Genomic DNA, 23,255 nt, shown 5'->3' with positions numbered 1-23,255 from the left:
TTGGGAATGAAAGATTTCATTGACTTGAAAAGAGATGGAAAGTTTCACAAATGAGTACAGAGAACATACTCATGTGGTCAAGAAATATGCTTTGTTATGGACAAAAGAGATAGCACAAAAATCAAGTGAAGATCTTGGGTCAGTGTAGCTATTTAGTTTTATTTCAAGACAATTGGAGTAAATAAGGTAGGTTTTAAAACTCAGAGAAAATAACAAAGATATAGCAAGAAAAAGAAAATGAGAGAGAGGAAAGTAATATTGGAAGGTGATTGTCTGTTGAATAATGTCTCTGAGGACAGCATGGATGTCGACTTATACGTGTAGTGCAAAGCCTTGGAAAAGAAGAAGAAAGTTGCGCTAATGGGGTCAGGCTCTTAGCATGTAGTTTTTGAAGTACTAAAAGTAAAAATTTTAGCAATGTCTTATCTCATTTTATGAAGTAATATTTGCTATTGTTTGTGACAATAAAGAATCAGCATACAGGTAAAATATTTAAGAATAAATAAACTAAACAGATTTAATAATGAGGCTTGTGTGTATTATAAGATAATTAATTATCAAATCATAAATTACTAGTTTTAAATAAAATGTAGGTATTTGAGGGAAAATAATTGGAGGCCAGGTTTTGACTTCTGGTGCATATACATATATACATACACACATAGAAAAGAAGGGAAAAAAAAAGAAGAAAGAAAAGAGAAACCAGTCCATAATTTTTGGTTCATTCATTGCAACAAATTGCTAAATATCTTAAGATAAAACAATAGATAAAACATATGAATAAAAGTAGACTATGTGTTCCAACGATTTCATTATTACTTCAGGGTTATGTGAATCTATGGAGGAAGATGATCCATGCTGCATATTGGAGAGTTTGTCATTTGCTTTATGAGGAAGAGGAATGTCACTTGGAGAGACTGGAATAGGAAAGCAAAGAAAAGTAAAGACAGTAAAGACAGAATGAAATGAAGAGGGAAAGGCGTAGGAGGAATGTATAAGAAACTGAAGGAAATGTACCATAAACCAGACCTGGAGCTGCTCCAGATCAGGACTGAGAAAAAGAGAGTCCACTGGGAATAAATGATCTCATTCTCTTTGCCTTCTGTGTTGTGTTTGGAATGATGCTTTCATGAAGCTATAAAAGTGAGTTGCTTGTCTAGTAATAAAAGAGACAAAGTCAGTTTTTCTTGATCCAGGAGCAAAAAGCAAACAAACAAAAACAGTAGAAACCACTCAAGAAAAAAAAAAAAAAAAAACCTTCTAAAATTCATTCAATTGCTGAAAAACTGCAGTAAAGAAGTTTATTTGAAGATTTCTGAATTTGTATTTAAATATGTTTAGATATTTAGAAATTTGGGAATCCATGCAATATATTTCCTCAATGGCCATTTCCTGGATACCAATTGCTATAAACTTTGGGCTCACCCATCCTTAGAAATCTAATAAATTAAGCCTTCACTATGAATTTTGTGATGAATGTTAAGACTTTCTCTCTTCTTCCTTAAATAATTTTGGAAATGTGTTAAAAGGTAAGTTTGTCCCTATATTCAAGGTTTGATAACTGTGACAGTAATCAGTCTAATACTGAAGTGGGAACATAATTTATTATGATAATGTACCCTCCTCCATAGTATATTTAGTCTTCCCCTTCTTAAACAGTAGAAAGGTTTTGTTTGTTAGGCAGGGCTATTATTTTCAAGGAACTGTAGAGAAATCACATAGAGAAAATTACCATTATCAATTTTAATTTTCAAAGTGTATAAACAAATTGACATAATGGCCGCAAATTATGCCAGGACTTATGGGGGAAAGGTAAGTATTTCTGACAGTGTAAGGTGGAAGCAGGGTGTAAATAAGCAAAAGAGTGGATCCTCAAGGATTTGTGGCTTTTGTATGTAGCAGATGGTGGATTCCAACTTCAAATGTAAAGGCTATGGGGTGCACTTAGGGAAGCTGGGTCTTAGGAAGCAGGATGCCTGCCTCAGCTAAGCTTGTCAAGCCCTAGTTTGTGGTTATTGACACTGAGCATTACAGTGGTATATAACATTACACAAAAATACTTTGTATAATCATTACTTATATTAAGAACATTAGAGGAATACTTATGAACAACAGCCACAAAGTAAGCTGGTAACTTATTTTACTGGATTTATCCCTTTCTCAAGAGATACTCTGGCAGAGAACTCTCACAAAGAAATCTTTAAAAAGCATATGTGTATTTTCTTTTACTTTATTATATCTATGCATTCTTTAGTGAAAAATACATAAATCTGAGACAAAGTGGTTATTTAAAATAAGAATTATTACTATTATTAATTATTGTTACTAATTTTCTGAGAATAAGGGGAAGCTACTTTTGTTACTGACTTTGAATTATTAGTAACTCCACAAATTTAAATGTTCTAGGGAATGTAACTGAGCTTAGCAATAATTTCTGTTCTCTATATATTCCAAGAAAATTTGTAATTTTTCCCCATTTTTCTGGTTCAGGATTTGCTTGTTATGAATATGGAGTAATCCTTGAACATCAGTAAACTTCTCCAGTGTGCCCGCTGTCTTGACCCATATTTCCAGTGATAACCTGGCATACGTAGACACTATGTAAAGCCCACGTCCATTAGAAGTTTATAACACTCTATTTTCATGTGACTGTTTTCTGATTCCTGCAGTGCATATTTCCTGGGATAATAAAATAACCATTTGGTACATTCCCCTTGTTTGAAGATCTGAGACAACTGCTCTTTGATTCTGATTATCTCAACATTGCCCCGAGTTCAAGAAAATCTAAGTGTTTTCTTGATGGCGAGCCCTACCATTCACTTTTGGAAGATATTACTGGGAGGAGGATGTTGGAGAGTGTTGGAACTGGGCTGTTGGATTTTGCAAGGTTTCTTGGACATGAGAAATGACATACTGGTTAATGCCAAGAAAATTTTTCTACTTTTTTGTGTCAAAGAGAGCTACTGGTGTCATCTCAAGACCTCTTCCCCACTATTACCTCAGTATACAGAAAGGCCTCTAGGCCAGATGGTGGTGTTTCTAGATTATGAATGTGGCATGATAAGCTTTGTTAATGTGGCCAACAATCTTCTCATTTGTAGCCTGTCAGGTTCTTTCCCTTACACTCTTACACCTTTCTTTTGTTTTGGACACACAGAATCAGGGATAGGTCAGTAACCTGACTAAAGGTATCAGAAACACCAGCTTCTGAGAATGCTAACATACTGACTACTTGATTTTCTTTATCTATTTCTATGAAAAATTTTCTGTACCATTTTTAAAAGTGTAGAGGTAACACTTGTTTTGATTTTCTTTAAATAAAAGTATTCTTTCTTAGAATACTGTGCATGTCTTTCCTTTTATGCTATATCTTTTCTTTTCCCTTGATCTCTAAGCCAGTCCAGGTAAATAAATACCTGAGTGTGTTTATCCAAACTGATGGGCTAATAATGCAAGAGCACAGGTTTCTTCCCCCTGACCTGGAATTTTCCTTTCTCTGTTAGACACCTGCTAAGTCCCAATTCATCAAGTGTAAGCTTCAACATTTCTTCAGGGAATTATTTCTTTAGCTCCTGGACTAGATTAGGTTATTTGTTGTATAGACTCAGAAAAGCTTATACCTTTCTTTGTAAAACTTACAATGTAATATTGGGCTTCTTTTCTGGTTTTCAAATTACAAGAGAAGGATGGTGTTTGTACTACACACAGATATATTCCAAGAAATCACACAATGCTTAATATATAACATATTCAATAATTGTTTGAATAAAAGAATAAATGCACAAAATAATTGATAAAAACATGTGATACAACTGTTTAAAAGGCTACCAAATTTACCCCTGTATTTCTGTTGATTTTGGCTACTGAATGTAACCAAAATCAATAGGGATACTGAGAAATATTATTTAATAAAGTTGTAAATTGGACTGCTTATCAAATTGATAGGCTCAGCAAATTTTCTTTAGCTCAGTCACAAACTATTGATGAACACAGATCTTAACAGAATGACAATGATACAAATAAAAAGACTGAAAATCTGTAAGATTTTAGTAATTTCACCGATGGCATCCTACAGACACAGTTACCTGGGAACATGTCATTATCAGAATAGAAAATAAGACTCACTTTTTGCTTCAGAAAATACAGAATACTCAGAAGCCTCATTGCATTTTAATAAAATTCCAAATTTATTTAGTTCTTAGAAATTTTTAAAATACATGTGCATTAAAATATCCTTATTATCAGAAATACCTATATTTTGATCATGTTAATTTTGTATGAAGCCTTTCCTTTAGTATCGACTTGGAACTGGTTCCAGGACTCCCCACAGATATCAAAATCCTTGGATGCTAATAATCCTCAGATGTCCTTACATAAGATGGCGAGGTATTTGCATGTAGCCTAAGCACATCCTCCAATGTACTTTAATTATCTCTAGATTACTTAAAATACTTAACGCAATGTAAATGCTATGTAAGTAGTTGTTACACTGAATTATTTAGGGAATAATGACAAGCAAAAAAGAATCTGCACATGTTGAGTGCAAATGAAACCATCCGATATTTTTTTCCTGAATATTTTTAATCCATGGTGAGGTGAACATATGGGTGCAGAACCCTATCATATGGAGGTCCAACTGTATATCAAATATCATATATAATGGTGTATTTTCTGGTATTTAATTTAATTACTGGCAACATGGCACACAACAAACATATCCAAAGTTTTTGATATGTAGTTTTTAAATTTATTTAAAGCAATCCAATAATGCCTCCTTTAATGAAGATTGCTGACAGCAAAGTCTAAAAAAGACTGACTCCATCTATAAGCAGTAGGCCTAATCCAAAAGTTTAATGACAGATGGATTGCATAATGGGTTCTTTCAATGATAGGAGTAATGCAAACATACAATTCTGTAGTCATTTATATTTTAATTGTATTATACTCTTTTAACCCTCCTCATCTTGTATATTATCTCGTTGTGTATTAGAATACAACTAGTAGAGCAATAAGGAAGAGTGGATGAATACGGCCAGTTTTTTGTTATTGTTTTGTTTTGTTTTTTTGAGATAGGCTCTCACTCTGTCTCCCAGGTTGGAGTGCAATGGTGAGATCATGGCTCACTGCAGCCTCAACAACCCAGATCAAGCAATCCTCCAACCTCAGTATCCCATATAGCTGGCTACAGGCTGCAACGTCATGCCTGAGTAATTTTTTTTTTTTTTTGAGAAACAGGGTCTCACTCTGTTGCCCAGGCTTGTCTCAAACTCCTGGGCTCAAGAGATCCTCCTACCTTAACCTCTAAAATTTCTGGGACTATAGGCACAAGCCACCATGCCAGGCCTAAATTCAGCCAATTAAACTGAAGTTTAAATTATTTGTGTTTCACTCTCTTTCATTATAAAAATAATCTGTGTCTTAAACTGTGTTCTTGAATATGAATTACTTTATGATTGAACCTTCATAAGATTAGTTCTTAAAGTTTAAGAATAATTCATGAAAATATGAAAATTCATTTATAAAAAATGACCAGCATTAATAGAAGGAATACTAGGTACAGGCAGTGGACAATCAAACTTTAAGTGCATTATCTCATTCTGTCCTCACAATTATAAGAGAAAGTGGTCCTCCCACCTCAGTCTCTCAAAGTTCTGGAATTATAGGCATGAGCCACCATGCCTGGCCTAAATATGGCCAATAATTTAAGCTTCAGTTTAATTGGCAGTTCTTATACGTTTATGAGAGAAATATGCTTCTCTTATAATTGTGAGGACTGGATGAGATAATGCACATACAACCTCCACTGACAGGGTAGAATCTCCACCCCGGAACAGCAGGTCTAGGGTTGCTATGCCCAAGTTTCCCACTGGCTGTATCTTCCGTCCCTCAAGGGATAAGACAAAACACCGGGGGACACCATCCCCCTACCTACCCCAGCACAGACTTGTAGAGCGTGTGTGAGTGCTAGAGAAGCCACTGTCAACTCCTTTGCAGTGATGTAGAGATTCATCTAGGAGGACTGACAGGCCAGAAAAACTGAGAGCTTTGCTCAATGCCTCACAGTAATGATAGATTTTGAATCAGTCACGAAAAGGTACATTCCCAAGGGCATTGTCAAAAACAATGGAGACCTTGGTTAGGAACATTAAAGAGGAGCTTGGAATCTTTAGCATGCTTTGGAGCAACAAATAAACTTCTGGCAGACAGCCTGAAGTTTACCAAAGAAAACCAGGCAAAAAGAAAGCCAAGAAAAGGTGTCCTAGGATCACTAATTTCTGGAGATCTGGAAGGCTGTGTATCTGTGCTAGACTGCACCCGCTCAAGAGCAATCAAGGTGGAATGTGGACAAATTTGTAAGCACTCCCCAAGCTAACCACTGATTCATCAGCAAAGAGCCTTTAGCCCTCCTGGCTAAAGAGCTAAAGCACAAATTCTGAGTGAACATTGGGTGAACAATAAATTATTCTATTCCAGGGAGTGGCTCCCAGAAGCCAGACTTAAAAACAAAATCACATTCATCTCCGGTGATTTGGAAGCCTGACAATGCACTGTCTTAGCAGTAACCAGAGAGAGGACCTCTGAGCTGTTAGTCCACTGAATGTGGGATGTAATTGTAAACTGCCTGACCAGTGAAAGCTGTCTCCAAGCCACACACATTGAATGATAAAGGATAAAAATCTAACTAGGAGGGTTAGACACAACTTTTGAAATACAGATTTAGGTAGAAATAGAGATAAATAGATATGGATATTGCTGAGTTTAATGTTTAACTGAATTTATGGTAAATATTTATTATCATGAATATGTTCACCTCAGAAGCCAAAAGCATAGCTATTCTCACATGAAGGTTTTATATATATATATATGTATATATATGTGTATATATATGTGTGTGTATATATATGTATATATATATGTGTATGTGTATATATATGTATATATATGTGTGTGTGTGTGTATATATATATATATTTCAAAGTAGTCATTTGTATATTTTTTTAATTAGTAATCTAATTTTCCAAGCACTATTTTATCCATGAAGTAAATATATATATATATATATATACTAGTGAAGTATAAACTAAGGTGCTTTCTGCATGAGTGACTTGCAGATAATTTTTTACAATATATATTTTTTAATTTCAACTTTTATTTTAGATGCAGGGGGGATACATGTGCATATTTGTTATATGGGAGTATTGCATGATGCTGACGTTTGAATACAGATTCTGTCACATTGGTAGTCAGCATAGTACCCAATAGATAGTTTTTAAAAAACATATTATTGTTATTTATTAATGTGGAGAAGAGCCTTCCAAAGGCAGCTGCAAATGTCCTTGTCACGCAGAGGCAGCAGTGGTCAGGAGCTCTGCCGACCAATGCTTTAGGTGCCTATTTACAAGGATGACATTCTGAAAAAAATGGCAGGAAACTTCAGAAGAAAAAAAAAAACCCTTTTCTTCCAAAGTAGGTATATTCTGACACTCATACCTTCAAGCTGTTGCCCCTGTGGGAAGTGAAAGGATGGCTGGTTTCTGGCAGTGTGACACCAGGAGCATTCTCCTAGGCTCATGGAACAGACTGAAGAGCTCCCTCCAAGACGAGCTTCCCATAGCCCTTCCCTTTCTTTCTTCTGAAAATCTGTATCTTTCTTTTCAAGCCACAACTTAAAATCTTATTGTGTTCCTACTCTTAGAAACAGTAAAAAAGAGCCCCATACTGGCCATTTTATAAATTAATGTAATTTTAAAGCAGTGGGACATTAAGGCATTATTTGTCTCTCTGGCCTTGGTTCCTTTTCTGCATACTGCAATCATTCAACTACATCTTACACTCTACCATGTCCACGACACTGCTTATGACTAATGACTAGAAGACTGAACATCACTTGTGCCCACATGCAGATACAGAGATAGTCATCCGGTCACATTACCACTTTGGTGGAAGGCACTCTTATAAAATTCATCAGCCAGGTCTGCTATTATAAACACTGGGTCAAAACCGTGGTTGACTTCAAAGTGTTCTCAGAAAGTTTGATAATACACTATTAAAAGACAATTTTCCATCTGAAAACGTGACTGGTGGCAACCTTCAATTGGCCCCTGCATTTCCTCTGAGCTGAAGCAGCCAAGAGATGGAATCGTTTGCATGAGGAGTTCTTACTGCCACTAAGGTTGTTAGAAAACATGGAATGATCCCTCTGCCCTCCAGGTGATTGAAAGCTATGCAAAACAAGGTTGTTTCTTTCTGAGAGGAAGAAAGGGATGGGTAAGAAAACTTTTAAGGCATAAATAATATAAAAGGGCACACATTTCAAGATGTATTCATATGACATTATACTACAAAGAAATAAATAATGATTTTTCTCTGATTTGAATTAAAGTCCTTCACATAGTTCACTCCCAGGCCTGTTTTGTGCAGTTGGTTACAGACTGGAAGTCAGAACATGGCTGGTTGTTTGCACATCTTCCAGTTTCCTGGGGCTGCTGGAGGACCTCTGAGGGGCTGTCTAAAGGAACACCAGGCAGAGGCCATGTTGTCTTTTCAGCACCGTCCTCTGAGATAGGTGGCAAAAATAAGAGGATTCCAATGTAAAATGTTGCTGTCTGTTTCTGAAGAGACACAGCTGTCTCCTCTGCTGAACTCTTCTGGATCTTCTGTGTGATTAGAGCTGACATTGTTTCTATTATCCTGACAGCAAGTATGCTGAGTAGAGATTGATTCCACATTGTTCTTGATGCTCTCGTGAGGCAACTGGCCACAATCAGGGATGCAGAAGCCAGGCATACGGGCATCTTCATTTGACTGAGGGGCCTGATTCCCACACCATACTGAGGACAAAGTGCCACCCTAGAGACCATAGGACAAGGGCTACTGCTGAAAGTGCTGTTGGTTTTGGTGAAACAGCTATTGTTGTTTCAACAATTTTGACAGTTAACACATTCAGAGGGTCAATCTGAGGCACCGCTACGTACATTCCACCACCGTTCACTAGATGATGAGGCTGTTCAAGATTCACGTGTCCTGGTTAGAGAGTTAGTGTGCCCAGAGTAAAGTCCTCCATTTAAGCTCCCATTCACAATTACACTGACTCCTTAAGCTCCCATTCACAATTACACTGACTCCATTGAGAACCTTATGGTGAAGGTGGAAACAGCCACTGCTGAGAGTGCCATGGCTCAGGAAGCCTCCATGAAAATTTCCATTTATCTCATTTGCTCCTGAGAGAGTGGTGTATTCCACCATCTGCCCATTAATATCTGATCCCTGGTAGAGATAACCCAGTGGGTCATATTTCTCTGTGATATTCTTCTGGTGATTCTTCCACAGGCACATTGCAATAAAAAGCCACAAAAATAAGGACCATGACACCCAGCCTATAGCCAAGGATCAGATACAACACGTCACTGCTTCTGGCAGGGCTGGTTGCTGGCCTCACATTCCCTTCACTTCCTGAAGAATTCAGAGGGATACTCAAGCCTTTCAGATACTCAGAAGCTCCAGGAACACGTTTTACTTTAGTCTCACAGATCATCACACTGCTAAACTCACTTTCTTCTTCACTGAAGCACTGCATTTTAATGCCATAGGAAGTTTCTGACAGCAGATGGCCAATCATGTGCCACTCCTTTGAACCTTCTACTACATCCCTCTTGTAATCACTGTCATTGTCACTATCTGATGGTCAGTAATAGATATAAAAGAATGGAAGTGTTATTGTTACTTCATGGAATGTATGTCCACTTTAGCATTATCTGGGCAACACTGACAGCCTCTGTGTAGGCAATGTGAGTTCCATTATTGGATGGCTGAAGAAATGACTGGGGAACCCAGCCACCTGATAAGGACAAGATTCTGGACTCTTAAAACTCCCTTCCTAATGATTGATAGCAATGACTCTCAATTTGTATGTTGAACCCGGTTCTAAGCTATAAACTTCCATGGAAATTCTGGAAGCAAGGATATCTTCAGCTGCCACCAGCCAATCACTGGTCCTCATCCTTTCATATTCAACTTTGAAAGCAGTGATTGGAGAAACCCAATTTTCCAGAAGAATCTGAGTGACATAGACTAATGTCTCTGATGCATTGGAGACAGTAGGGCCATTTGGTGCCTCTGGAACTTCGCTGTGCCTTCAAGAATCTGTAGGTACCACTCTAAAATTGTTTGCAGCTTCTGAAACAACAGGATACTTATGGATGCCCATGGGTGGACAGGATGCCTGGGTGTTTTTTGTCAATGCTCTTTTTTCTTTGCTGTTTCAGAAGGTAAGCATGGCAGTTTGTCCTTCACCTGCTCCACTTCTTGCTACTATCAAGACTTTGTAAAGACTAGATGGCCCTATTTCAGCTAAATGGAGCTCATTTTCACTACCTGGGACTCGAACTGTATGCCCATTTCCTACCAAATCAACCCCATTGTTCATCTTTTGATATTTCATAAAATACACATTAATAGATAGCCCACCATTCCTGCCTGCCCTCCACACCAGGTTGTATATATCTGGTGTGTGGCTCTGTCAGGAGATCAGTATGATGGGGACGTCAGGAATAGCGATGCCATTAACATTTTTCTCTGGTGCTGATTCCACTGCACTGGGATGTACCTTAACTGGACATGAGCTCAATCCAGTTTCTGAACCATCTCTTTTATTTCTTTCATCATTCTGAGTAGCAGCAGAAAGTGTGACTATTTCCACTTTTGTATTTGTTTCAAAAGGAACAACTATGAGAGATGCTTCTCCCAGCATGGTACTGTGTCCATCTGGAGCTTCCTATATGTGTTTCCCCACATGTTTCTGAGTCACATCCTGAATAAGGAGAGAGCTTGAGCCAACTTGGGACATGATGAAGTAGACAGGCTTCAGGTCCAAGATTCCAGGTCTTGATAAGTGTGACTTTGGGGACTTAGATCTAAGGACTTAAGACAGATGGCTGGCTATTAATCCATAGCTATCATAACCAAGGAATGACTGGAACTGGCAGCCCAGTGGCATTGCAGGACACAGTGACAAAGTCTCCACATACCACCTTTGTGCTTATTGGTGCCATGATTATAACTGGCTTGAATCCATTGTCTTTTTTCAATTTCAAGTCTTCCAGTAGACTGCATAAATCCAGTCCCATTATCTGTTAAACACTGATACAGCCCAGTATCTTCCATGATAACCCCACTGACTTTCAGTCAATTTCCTGCAGTTAGATGTCATGGGGAAGGATGAATAGGCTGTGTATCATGAAACCAAGTATGGTTGGTGGCTGGGTTTCCATGAATATGACAGGTAAAATGTACTGTGGCACCCAGAGACTGATCCTGTAGTCCTTTATAAATGGGAGCATATTCAAGCACATTAACCATGTATGTCACATATTTTACATCTCCAGTCTTGTTTCCCACCATGCAGGAATAGTTTCCAGAGTCTACTGGGTCAATGCTATCTGTCACAACATGAGAATATAACCTTCTCCAGTTGCTTCCTGGAGCAATATTCCCTGTCCTTTAGCCAATACACTTGAGGATCCAGGACCCCACTAACCACACACTCCAAGGTTAGAGGAATACATGAAAAAACAACTAATACCTGTGAACAAGCAGGATGAAGAATGTCAAAATCATCTGAAGAAAGGTGACTCATAAGGAGCTTTTGGCCAATGGGTTCAACTTTTAATTCATGTGTGACAGGATTACAAGCCACATATTTGTATGATCCCTTGTCCTCTAAGGATACATTCAACATGTAAAGATGTCCTGATGGAAGGATTAAGTAATTCTTTGTGGAATGTTTCAGCCACTTCCCGTGGGTTTTAGCGCACACCTCAGCTTTCGGGTTACTCTCTGGTACCCTGCAGCCAATGAAACCAGCACTTTTTTCTTCTGCTGTAATAACATGCTTTGTGGATGAACCAAAATCACCAAGAACTGCTGTGGATATTGTTACAGGGCCACTTACAACAACATCAACCTATTGTTGGAAATGCATTGGTAGTAACCCAAAAAGGAGGCTTTAAGAGAAAAAAATTGTCAAAGTCCCCTGATGATTCTTAATATATTCCATGTTTCTATTCTATTTTTTTCCATTATGTGACCATGAGATATGAGTGGTCACAGGTTTAGCAGAACAATATAGTCCTACGGTCCACTAAGTTTCTGGACGGCAGAGAGTTGCTCAAAAATGAAATAAGGTGCCACGTCTGAACTCACAGAAAAGCAGAGAATCATCAGAGTAACATACAGTAGTGTCCATAAAGAGCCAAGATCTGGATGCAGAGCACCAGATTACAGAAGCAGGCAGGACAGACTTCCATACCCAAACCCAGGCCTTGGTTCATTTTCCATAGTAATGCAGTCCAGGGTAATCAAACACATTCTTTAATCTTGACTTCTTGGTGCTCACTAAAAACTCCGATAAGGGACAGTCTTCATGCTGTCCACAGGGGTCTCTCAATATTAAGAGTAACAGCTGGCTTACATCTTCAGTGATTCAAGTCTGGAAGGTGTATGGACTTTTGCTGGGGAGGGAAAGCGGAGAAGCCACTTTCTGTACTTAGCCTGGAGTTCACTTCAGTGCTATAAACATCATCGCAGTCCTGCTTGTAATAAAGTCCGGACTAGCAATCTGGCATTGAGTTGAGCTTTTCTCTTACAAGGTAAGTTGTTAAGTCATGCCTTGATTTTAGATCTCTCCACGGAGAAGGCTAAGCATCTGGAGCTCCTGCGTGGCAGCCAGTTGGGAAAGCCACCCCGATGTCATGCTCTCCCGCGGGCGGCAGCAGCTGTGGTGACGGCTGAGATCTGAAGGGGCCCCTCCAGGCCCCGCACAGGGCAGAGGAAGGTGTGGTGCCTCGCACGCCAGAGCAGAAGCACTGGGTAGGACCGGAGGGTGCGGGGTCCCAGGTCTCCTCGCACGGAGCGGCCTAAGCCGGGCACCCGGGCTCAGGGGACGGTAGCTGGCGGGGCGGAGTGACAGGACGCGCCCCTGCAGCTGTGCTTCTCTGGGCGGAGGCTTGAGGGCAGGTAACCCGGTGGGCACAAGGCCTGCCAGGAGCCGGAGAGCAGCAGGAGGAGCGATTCGGAGAGAGACAGACGGGGCAGGCTGTAGAGATGGCCCTCAATAGGTAGTTTTTTAACCCATCCCTCTCCCTCCACCCTCAAGTAGTCCAGAGTCTATTTTTCCCATATTGATGCCTTTATGTTTTCAGTGCTTAGCTCCCGCATATAAGTAAGAATATACAGCATTTGGTTTTCTGATGCTGCATTAATTGGCTTAGGATTACAGCCTCCAGCTCCATCCACATTTCTGTAAAGGACATGATTTCATTCTTTTTTATGGCTGTGCAGTATTCCATGGTGTATAAGTACCACATTTTACTTATACAGTGTGTAATTGATGGACACCTAGGTTGATTATGTCTTTGTTGTTGTGAGTAGTGCAGCCATGAACATAGGAGTGCATGCGTCGTTTTGGTAGAATAATTTATTTTCTTTTGAGTATATACTCAGTAATGGGATAATTGGATCAAATGGTGCCAGTTACATTTCTGCCTGCTCCAGTTTTTTTTGTTTGTTTGTTTGTTTGTTTTCCCAAAACGACTGCCTTATTGATCTCCAACTTGCGTGGTCAGTCTCCATAGTAATATGTCATTATTTTCTTTATTCTCCCTCCCATCCTCCTACTGGTTCTTCTTCTCCAGTTGAACCCTGACTGATACAAGACTAATAGATTTATTTTCACTATTAAGATAGCTTTATATACTTTCTTCATTACTCTGCATATCATTCTTTGGCAGACTAAGCTAATCTCACTAATATAATCAATACCCACACATGGTTAGCTAATGCTTTATATTTGGGAGATTTAGCTCTCATAAAGTTAATATATACTAAACATTTTGTTAGCTAAGAGAAAACCCTGGAGATTGTAAGAAAGACATATTAGAAACCTTTCAGTTAATTCAGGCCAACACTATTGTGAGTTTTCCACCTCAGCTGACTTTACATTTTATGAACTTATTTCAAAAGTAATTTTCTTTAGTCACCTCCAGATAGTACAGAATAATATGACATAGAAAGTTGTAGTCAACAAATTAAAATAAAAACAGGTTATTTTCACTTTACTAAATATTGTTTGAATTCCTTTTTTTTCTTATATATGTCCAGATTTTAAGAGGCAATTTATTCTTAGGACTTCCAAATCCTTATTTCTTGCTCTATTTTCTTTTCCGAGTTGCACATTCATAAAGCCACCTAGATATTACCCAGGCTCTTAATATAAATTACAGCCACTTCAAGTTCCTCACATCCAAAAGAACCCATTAGGTTTTGTTCTTGAAAAGTTATTCTCATCTTGTCTTCCTGGTTTCAGGAATCAGTATGACTACTTACCTCCTTATCCATACCAGAAAACTAAGATTTAGTTTAGACACTGTTTTGTTCCTCAACCTCTACATCCTATCAGGCCCTACACAGTGTTATTAAGTGATTAAACTTTAAATGTCTGTCAGGTATATTTTGTCCTTCACATTTCTAATTTCTTCTTTCTTAATTCAAAGTTTCATTATCTCCTGCACACTTCTAATTTTTGGACTTACTTCTGCCATTAGATTTAGCCTCATGAATTGTTTCTGAAAAACCACTTTCCATGGGCACTAGATGGCCACCCACTGGATTCTCCTTAGGTGCTTGTGCTTGTGCCTGCCACTGGGGTACTTGTAGGTGAACCTGCCTACAACCTGCCCAGTATGGCCCTGCCCATCTTGCCCCAGCTGCCCCCAGAGCTAAGGAGGGAGCTGGGAACATTGTGTACTCCATGAATCAGCCCATTGCCAAGGCTTCTCCTAGTAAACAAGGGTCAAGTATAAACCCAGCCATGTTGGTCAAAACCAGCTCTAACACATAAGCACCATTTACTGGCTTGTAGGTCGAACCACACAGCCCAATAAAAAAACCTGTAGACAGAAATGCCTAGGGCTGTATGAGAGAAGCTGAAAGACCAGCCAAACCCAGCATTCTCTACATCAACTGACCTTTGACAAAGCAAACAAAAATATAAAGTGGGGAAAGGACACCCTATCAACAAGGGGTCCTCAAACCCTTGGCCTGTTAGGAACCCGGTAGCCCAGCAGTAGGTAAGCAGCAAGTGAGCAAGTATTACCATCTGAGCTCCACCTCCTGTCAGATCAGCAGTGACATTAGATTCTCACAGGAGCTGGAACTCTATTGAGAACTGCGCATGCATTGGACCTAGGTGACGTTCTCCTTATGAGAATCTAACCTGTGATGATCTGAGGTGAAACACTTTCATCCCGAAACCATCCCCCTTACCGCTTCCCAGGAAACCAGTCCCTGGTGCGAAAAAGGTTAAGGATCGCTGCTCTACAGTCATACGAGGAAGGAGGAAAAAGAGAAAGAGTGGGGTAGGGGACAGGTGGGGACACAAAAACAAACAAAAAGGAAACCCAATAACATTATAGGAAAATTTAAAAATATCTTATCGACACAAAAGTAATTACAAAAATTAGTGATGTCTAATCTTGGAAATAGGAGTCCATAATGAACTCCAATCCAGCCAATTTAGCTTTAAAACCCATCTCTTAAGGACCAGCTGTCCTACCTCTCCAGAAAAGATGGGTTGCAAGAGAGGAATAAGCAATTATTTTTTTCTTCATTAAGCAATTATTTTTTTCTTCTTGGTGGCTCATTTAACATGCACTTCATCAAGAATTTATTAAGTAGGGTGGATAATAGCTTTTCTTGGTGCAGAGAAAAAAGGAAATAAGGTTTTATGGATTCTGACAATTGGCAAATAAGCCTGAAGTATAATGGATTTATCTGTGATAAAGCAAGGAAGTATCAGTAAGATTCAATAATAGATGGATAAATTGGTTTGTATTCTGGCTAACCCAATACCACTGCAGAATTATATGAATGTAAGGAGAAAAACAATCAATGTTTAGTTTTAGAAGATGCCTCTATTTCTCAATGAGGACAGACAACATAATTTAGAGACTGAAAATAGAGGATGAGAAGAATTTTTAGTAACTTCATATATATATATATGTATGTATATATATACACACACACACATACGTCTGTGTATACAAATGTGTATATGTATATGTTTATGTATATGTATACACACACACACATTAGGCCAGAATGGCTCATAAGAGGGGGGATCTTAAAAAGGAAATGCACCACAAGCCAGATATGGACTTGCTCAGGTGAGAAAGGAGATTTAGGGTGTCAAGGTGCTGAACATTCACATGCATGGAAATTATTTCTCTCAGATGAAATCTACATTCCCTCCAACTTTCATTATTTGTTTCCGAAAACATACTTCTATAACTGTGGCTGCTTTATTGTTTCCCCTCAAAAAATTCTCTGGAATTCATGCAGCTTACTTATACTTTATGCATGAACAAATGAACTTTGTGAATTGGTGAATGTAGAAGGCCGAAGGAAAACGGGCCATTTAAATGAATAAAAATTTATTTAGGTTTTTGTAAATTCATAAAATAATATTTAGGTTAATATTTTGGTCATAGAAATATGAGAAAAGCTTGAGATTCTAGCTAACTAACTGCCTTCCTCCTCTATTTTCTCTTTAACTGTTATCACTAGATTTGTATCGTGGTCATCTTTGAGTCAGATATACTTAAGAATAAGACCTTGGGAATTTTTGGACAACTCATTCATGTTTATAACAGAGCACATTGGCTTCCCAGATCTCCTTCCACTCCACTCACTCTGAGAAGATCCTTAGAAATGAGACTTCTTTAGAGGTTTTCCCTCTGTCAATCTGCTCAATTTGGAGTCTCTATTTTAAAGAAAATAGGCAATGACTTCTCAAGTGTGAGAAAACTGAGGAAAGACTATTTTTCAAAATTGTCTCAAGTTCTTAGACAGGACTTAGTGAAAGAGATGTCCTGTGAAGACCACTAAGCCTCCTGTTTTTGCCTTCACTGGCTTTTGGAGACATAATGCACAGTTGAGTCTGTCCCTGATTCCAGCAGATGCACTTTCAGAGTTTTCACAAGAGCTACTGAAATGAGCTCACACATTATTAAAATGTTAACTCAATTTTTTATGAATCTGTTTTTCCCTTCCTCTGATATAGAAATGTTTCTGGTATTCAGTAATTTTATTTGGCGTGGTTTAAAAGAAAAGTTGCAAAAAAAAAAAAAAGGCAGAATCCTAATAATCTATTCCAGGTTAATTTTTTACTTCTAAAAATCCTATGCATATGTGAAGGTGCTAAGTTTTTTTAAGTGTAACAGAGGCAATTACTTTAGTGAATGCAGGAATGGTGGATGCCGGAATAGAAAAGGAGAGGAGTCTCCCAGGAGTGAAAAAGCTAGTGAGTTACTCCTATATGTTACAATTGACAGCTAGAGTAGATGAAAGAGACCCTATACGTGTGAGAACAATGTGGTCCCAAGGGCAGCTCTGTAAACCAATCTTACAGCCTCCACTTTGGCAAACAAACAACACAAACTACTAGCCTTGAAAAAAATTCCATTGTTCAACACAGGGAGCATTGCAATGGAGTCTGGTAAAAACTGTATACTAGCAGTTTATTTCTGAATATTCTCAAGACATAAGAGAGTCAGGGTCTTTAAAAATTACTGGTTATTAGAAGTAAAGAATAGACTCAATTCTGACTGAGAATTTTGATTTGATTTGAAAATTTAGGAGCCACAAATAAGAATTAATCTGGGAAAAACAAAGTGATGATATTGTAGTTTTCAAATTGTGGAATAAAATAAGATTTTGTTGAAGCACCTTAAATAAATAATACTAGTGATTTTTTTTTGTAGCTGTATGAATGTTAACTGCAAATTTTTCCTTATAAAAGTGAGGCAGTATAGCTGCAAGTGCCCTAGGCTGTGAACTCAGAGCTCAGAGCAGGGCTGATTTATAGACTGATTAAAAAGCTCAACTGCTTTCTATGTAAGGGGCAGCCATTAGCAATACGCTCATAATCTAGTATTTTTTGTGAAATCATATGGATAATCTTTTTACTTTAATTATTGAATTTATTTTCAGAAATTATTACATCATTTTGACTGTGCAGACTTTTTATAATTACATACATCCTTGTAATCATATTGGCAAGATGCAGAATGAATCAGTATGAAACTTAAATAGATCCAGGCTCACAATTGGTGACTCATATAATAGGCAAACAGGATGACAAAGTAAGGGAAAAAAGGAATAAATGGTGCAATGTTCAGAGTTCAGGTAAATTATTCAATGTTACATATAAAATTGTACATTTATTCTGTATATTTAATTTTCAATTGCTAAGAGTAGATTTTTGGGGTTGTCTGTTGTACTGGTGTGCTGTTCTTTATATTATTTTTAAAATGGCATATATTATTCATATGATATAAAATTTGAAGAAATATTAAAATTGTTTTTAAAAAACTAAAATAAAAACTAAGCAAGGAAGCAAAAAAAAATTTAACTTACAGTATGAAGAGCTAATGTTAAATCAGAAAATTCAGGGTAGCATGGTGTGAATGCAGAGAATCAGACAGACTAGAGTTTTAAGAAAATTATTTCTAAATAACACTTCTAAAACGTTTATATATATATTCGCTTCAAAAAATAACGTGTGGACTTCCTTTTGTTTTCTAGGGAAGAACTTGAATAAATAGCAAATTCTCACATGCTTGGCAAATGATGCTGTTATTTAGAACTAAGAAATGTTTTCCCAGAAATTATTATTTAGAACTAACAAATGTTTTCAGCCATCTCTGATAGCTGAAGGGAGTTAATGACAGATAATTTATAGGGCATTTTGTTATGAAAATTGAACTCAAATATATTAGTCTTATATTTGATTTTTATTATTTGAATTTTCAGAAAATGGTTAATGTCTGTGGTTAGAGATTTGTTTGTTCTGCAGATGTATTAGTAATTTAAACAGAATTGTCATTGGCCTCTTGACCTCATACTGCTCAGTTATATAATATCTTGGGAAGAAATACACTTTATACACTTTTCTGGGGAGATTAGATCCCATTATTCATGTATATATATGTATGCATGTATCTTTTTTCTTTTTGCGATGAATATTACTCTGTATCCTGACAAAGCTAATAGCCATATCCTCCTCCTTGGAGATTTGAGAAGCATGAGTGTTGGACGTGATCCTCAAGATCTACCAAGTACAACTCCAAGATCTAAGTGTTTTCTTGAATGAGAACTCAGACTCTCACTTTTGGCAGACATTACTTGGAGATGAGAGATTCTTGAAATTGGGCTTTTGGGGTCTGTAATATTACTGGAAAGGAAAGAATAGGGATAATGAGATAAATGATGTGGAGAGATTCTCTCCTTAGATTGTTAAGGAGAACTTTCACTACAATCTATTTACCACTTCCTCACTTTTATTTCAATATGTGCCACGGTCTTTCAGTCAGAAGAATTTCTAGTTAATGGAAAGGGAACTGTGAACTTTGTTAATATTGTTCAGTTCCCTTTTATATAGCACTCTTTCTCTTTATCAGGACTGTCTTTTACTGTAGTCATTTCTGACCAGAAACAAATCAGGAAATTATCCATATATAGAGTAACAGAAGTACCTGAAGGAGCTCTTCTAGTGTGTGTGTCTTCTCAAATAAGATGCGTGGGTTATATCTGATTAAGTTCCTTCTAATTTAATGAAAGCACATTTACTATAATACTATTGGACGTTATTTAGACATCTTATAATTTTATTTTATTTTATTGAAATAGAATCCTGCTCTGTTGGAGGCTGGAGTGCAGTTGCACAATCTCGGCTCACTGGAACCTCTGCCTTCTGGATTCAAGTGATTATCAGGCCTCAGCCTCCCCAGTTGCTGGGATTACAGGTGAGCACCACCATGCCTGGCTAATTTCTTTTTGTATTTTTAGTAGAGACAGGGTTTCACCATGTTGGCCAGACTGGTCTCAAACTCTTGGCCTCAAGTAATCTGCCTGCCTTGGCCTCCCAAAGTGCTGGAATTACAGGTGTGAGCCACTGCACCTGGCCTATTTATACTTTTCAGAATGTGCTTGTATATATTATTTATTCATTTTATGAAAATCATCACTCATGATGCATAGCATATTGCTATTCTATGTGAAAAAGTGCTTATTAATCATTAGATTAAGGCAAATTAAAATCACAAGATGAACCACTAATCGCCCAGTAGAGCGACCAGAATTTACCAAGAGATTTATTACTATGTGTTGACAAAGATGCAGAACGAATGAAATTCCAGTCATACACGGGGGAATGTAACTTTATACAACCACTTTGAAAACATTTTTGGAAATCTGCATAAAGTATTCCTTATGACCCACTAATCTACTCCTAAATATACATCCTACATAAATACGTTCTCTTTTTTTTTGTAGAAATGGGGTCCCACTATGTTACCCAAGCTGGTCTCAAATCCCTGGGCTCAAGCAATCTGCCCGCCTCGGCCTTCCAAAGTAGTGGAATTACAGGCTGCATTCATATATTAATTAAAATATGTGTACAACCGTACAACATTCTTCATACTATTACTGTTCATAGTATATCAAAATTTAAGTTAAAAAGTTTATCTCCAGTAGAATGCCTAAACAAGTTGTGATATATTCATGCAAATAAATTTTATGAAGCAAAGAAAAATAATGAACTCTCATTACATGCAACAAAATGAAAGAATATCAAACATCACTTTAATAAACGAATCTGGACAAAACTTATTCTTAAAGAATATTTAATATTGTAGAATATTAAATATTAACAACAGACAAGTTGTATTCTATCTAAAGATTTTTCCACTTTTACCCCACTTTTCTCTTACCTCTTTCAATGTATCTAAAGATTATGTCACACACAAAGACCTGGACCTTCCCTGTCTCTTCTTCCCTATCTCCACAATGTAACAGAAGTCTAAACCACTGCAGGAAGATCGAGAAACATAGCTTCCCTTAAGGTACTGGTAAAAATTTATTCCAGCTCATAGACAGGAACAAGAAATTAAAAGATGGGAAATAGCATAAGTATGTGTTAGATTAAGACCTAGAACCAAAGGCAGAGCAAGATCACTGAGAAAGTACCATTTACAAGTCCCAGAGATACAGTGTGTGCCTATAACAGAGGCTTAATCAGAACTGTTTCTTCTATCTGTGTGTATGTTTGTGTAATTATTTAGCCTGATCACAGAAAATACAATTTTTTTAATAATATAGAATATTCGGTAAACCAAATAAAAATAAATTAAATCAAAAGGAAAATAGTAGTAAATTCCACAGTGTTAAAATACACACAAGATCTATATTATGATCCTAAAGTATTTCAGACAATATATATTTGTATGTTTATGTGTGTGTGTGTATATATATGTATGTATGTATATAAAGATTCCATATATATATATATATATGGCTTCTTCATCTATTTGATACTAAAAGTCCTATATAAATATTTTCTATATTGAGTATGCTTCTACCTAGGGTTTCTAGCATCTATTTTAACTTTTAACTTTACAATTTTGGTTCCTATATATTTGGTACATAGCTATTTATAAGTTTTAATTTTTCATTGCAAATTCTGATAGCATTAAGTTGTCACATTGAAAGTTGTTGATTTAAATTATACTGACTTTCTTATCAGATTCTCAGATCCTTCTTTCTTAATGTCTCCATGTTTCTAGCATAATTTTGTCCTTCTCTTTACTTGCAGTCTTTCTGAATTATTTTGCTTTAGGTGTCTTTTTTTGTATACAGGACATAGCTGGGAATTATATTTGAGCTTATAAAAATATTTTTTATCTTTTAATAGGTAAGTTAAGATCTTTCACATTTATTTTATAAATGGTGCATGAATTGAACATCTCTAATATAACTAATAAGTACAAAAAAGATACTCAACATCATAGTCATTGAGATTATTTTAATTAAAACCACAATTATATGTCACTATAAGCTCAATACAACAGCTATAATAAAAAACATAGACAATAGTATTTGTTGTTAAGGTTATGAAAAAATGGGAATTTTAATGCATTCTAGGTAAGCATGTAAAATAATACAGCCACTTTGAAAAACAGTTTTCTTAAAAAAATAAATAAATAAACATAAATGTACCAGAAAATCCAGGAATCCCTTTCCTCAGTATCTACCTAAAAGAAATAAAAATATGTTTATGCAAAGACTTAAACTCATATATACATGATAGCATTATTTATAATAGCTAAAAGGTAAAACAATCCAAATCTTGATCAACTCTTTAATAAATATCAAAATGTGAACTATTCATACATTGAAATGCTAATAAGAAAAATAATAAATAATGAAATGCTGATTTATATTACAATATGGATAAATATTAGAAATATTATGCCAAGTTAAAAGATACACTAAAAACTACATATTGTATAATTCCATATATAAGGAACATTCAGAGGCAGAACATTAGAGAGAGGTAATTGATTTCTTGGTACTAGGGTAGAAGGTGAAATTAATTGTAAACCAGCACAAGGCATCCTTTTGGAGTAATGATAATGTTCAAAAACTAAATTATGGTGACAGTTGCGGAACACAATAAATATACTAAAATTCATTGAAAGTTACATATGGGAGAATGTTACATGGGAGAATTTTATGGTATACAGATTATATCTCAGTAAAGTTGTTGAAAGTACTGAGGAATATAAAAGTTATAAAATTGCCAAAGTACTTTTCAAAAAAGAATAAAATGACATTTACATTATCTGTATCCAAATGTGCTATAAGTCTATAGGGATCAAGAAAGTATATTAGTGTATGGTGAGATAAATAAATATCTACAACAATACAACAGAATTAGAGTCCAGAAGTAGATAACACATATATGGTCAATTGATTTTTGACAAAGGTGGTAAGATCATTCAAACGATTCAAGGATAATGTTTTCCACAAATAGTGTTTAAATTTTTGGAATTTAGGGGCAAAAAATATGAACTTCAAACCCACATTACACTGTACATAAAAATTAACTCAAAATGGACCACTGACCTACCTAAATGTAAGCTGAAATTATAAAACTTCTAGAAGTAGTCATATAAAAAAATTTAGTGACCTTGTGTTAGACAAGTATTTCTTAACATGTGGCATCAAAAAAAGAAACATTAAAAAATGACAAACTGGATTTATTAAAATTAAAAATGTTCTTCCAATGAGACAATAAAATTAAAATATAAGCCATAGACTGGCAGAAATTATATTTGCAAAACGTATATGTGATAAAGGAT

At 36.6% G+C, this 23,255-nt stretch overlaps 1 pseudogene; it reads right to left on the bottom strand.

Moving 5' to 3' along the window:
• Window positions 1-8,396: 8,396 nt before the first annotated feature.
• LOC100456878 (cell adhesion molecule-related/down-regulated by oncogenes-like) lies at window positions 8,397-12,276 on the bottom strand (annotated as a pseudogene).
• Window positions 12,277-23,255: the final 10,979 nt, after the last annotated feature.

Source organism: Pongo abelii, chromosome 9 (genome assembly GCF_028885655.2).
Source record: "Pongo abelii isolate AG06213 chromosome 9, NHGRI_mPonAbe1-v2.0_pri, whole genome shotgun sequence".
Lineage (NCBI taxonomy): Eukaryota > Metazoa > Chordata > Mammalia > Primates > Hominidae > Pongo > Pongo abelii.
Note: the sequence above shows the minus strand (reverse complement) of the source record. Positions and strands in the feature narration are given on the sequence as shown.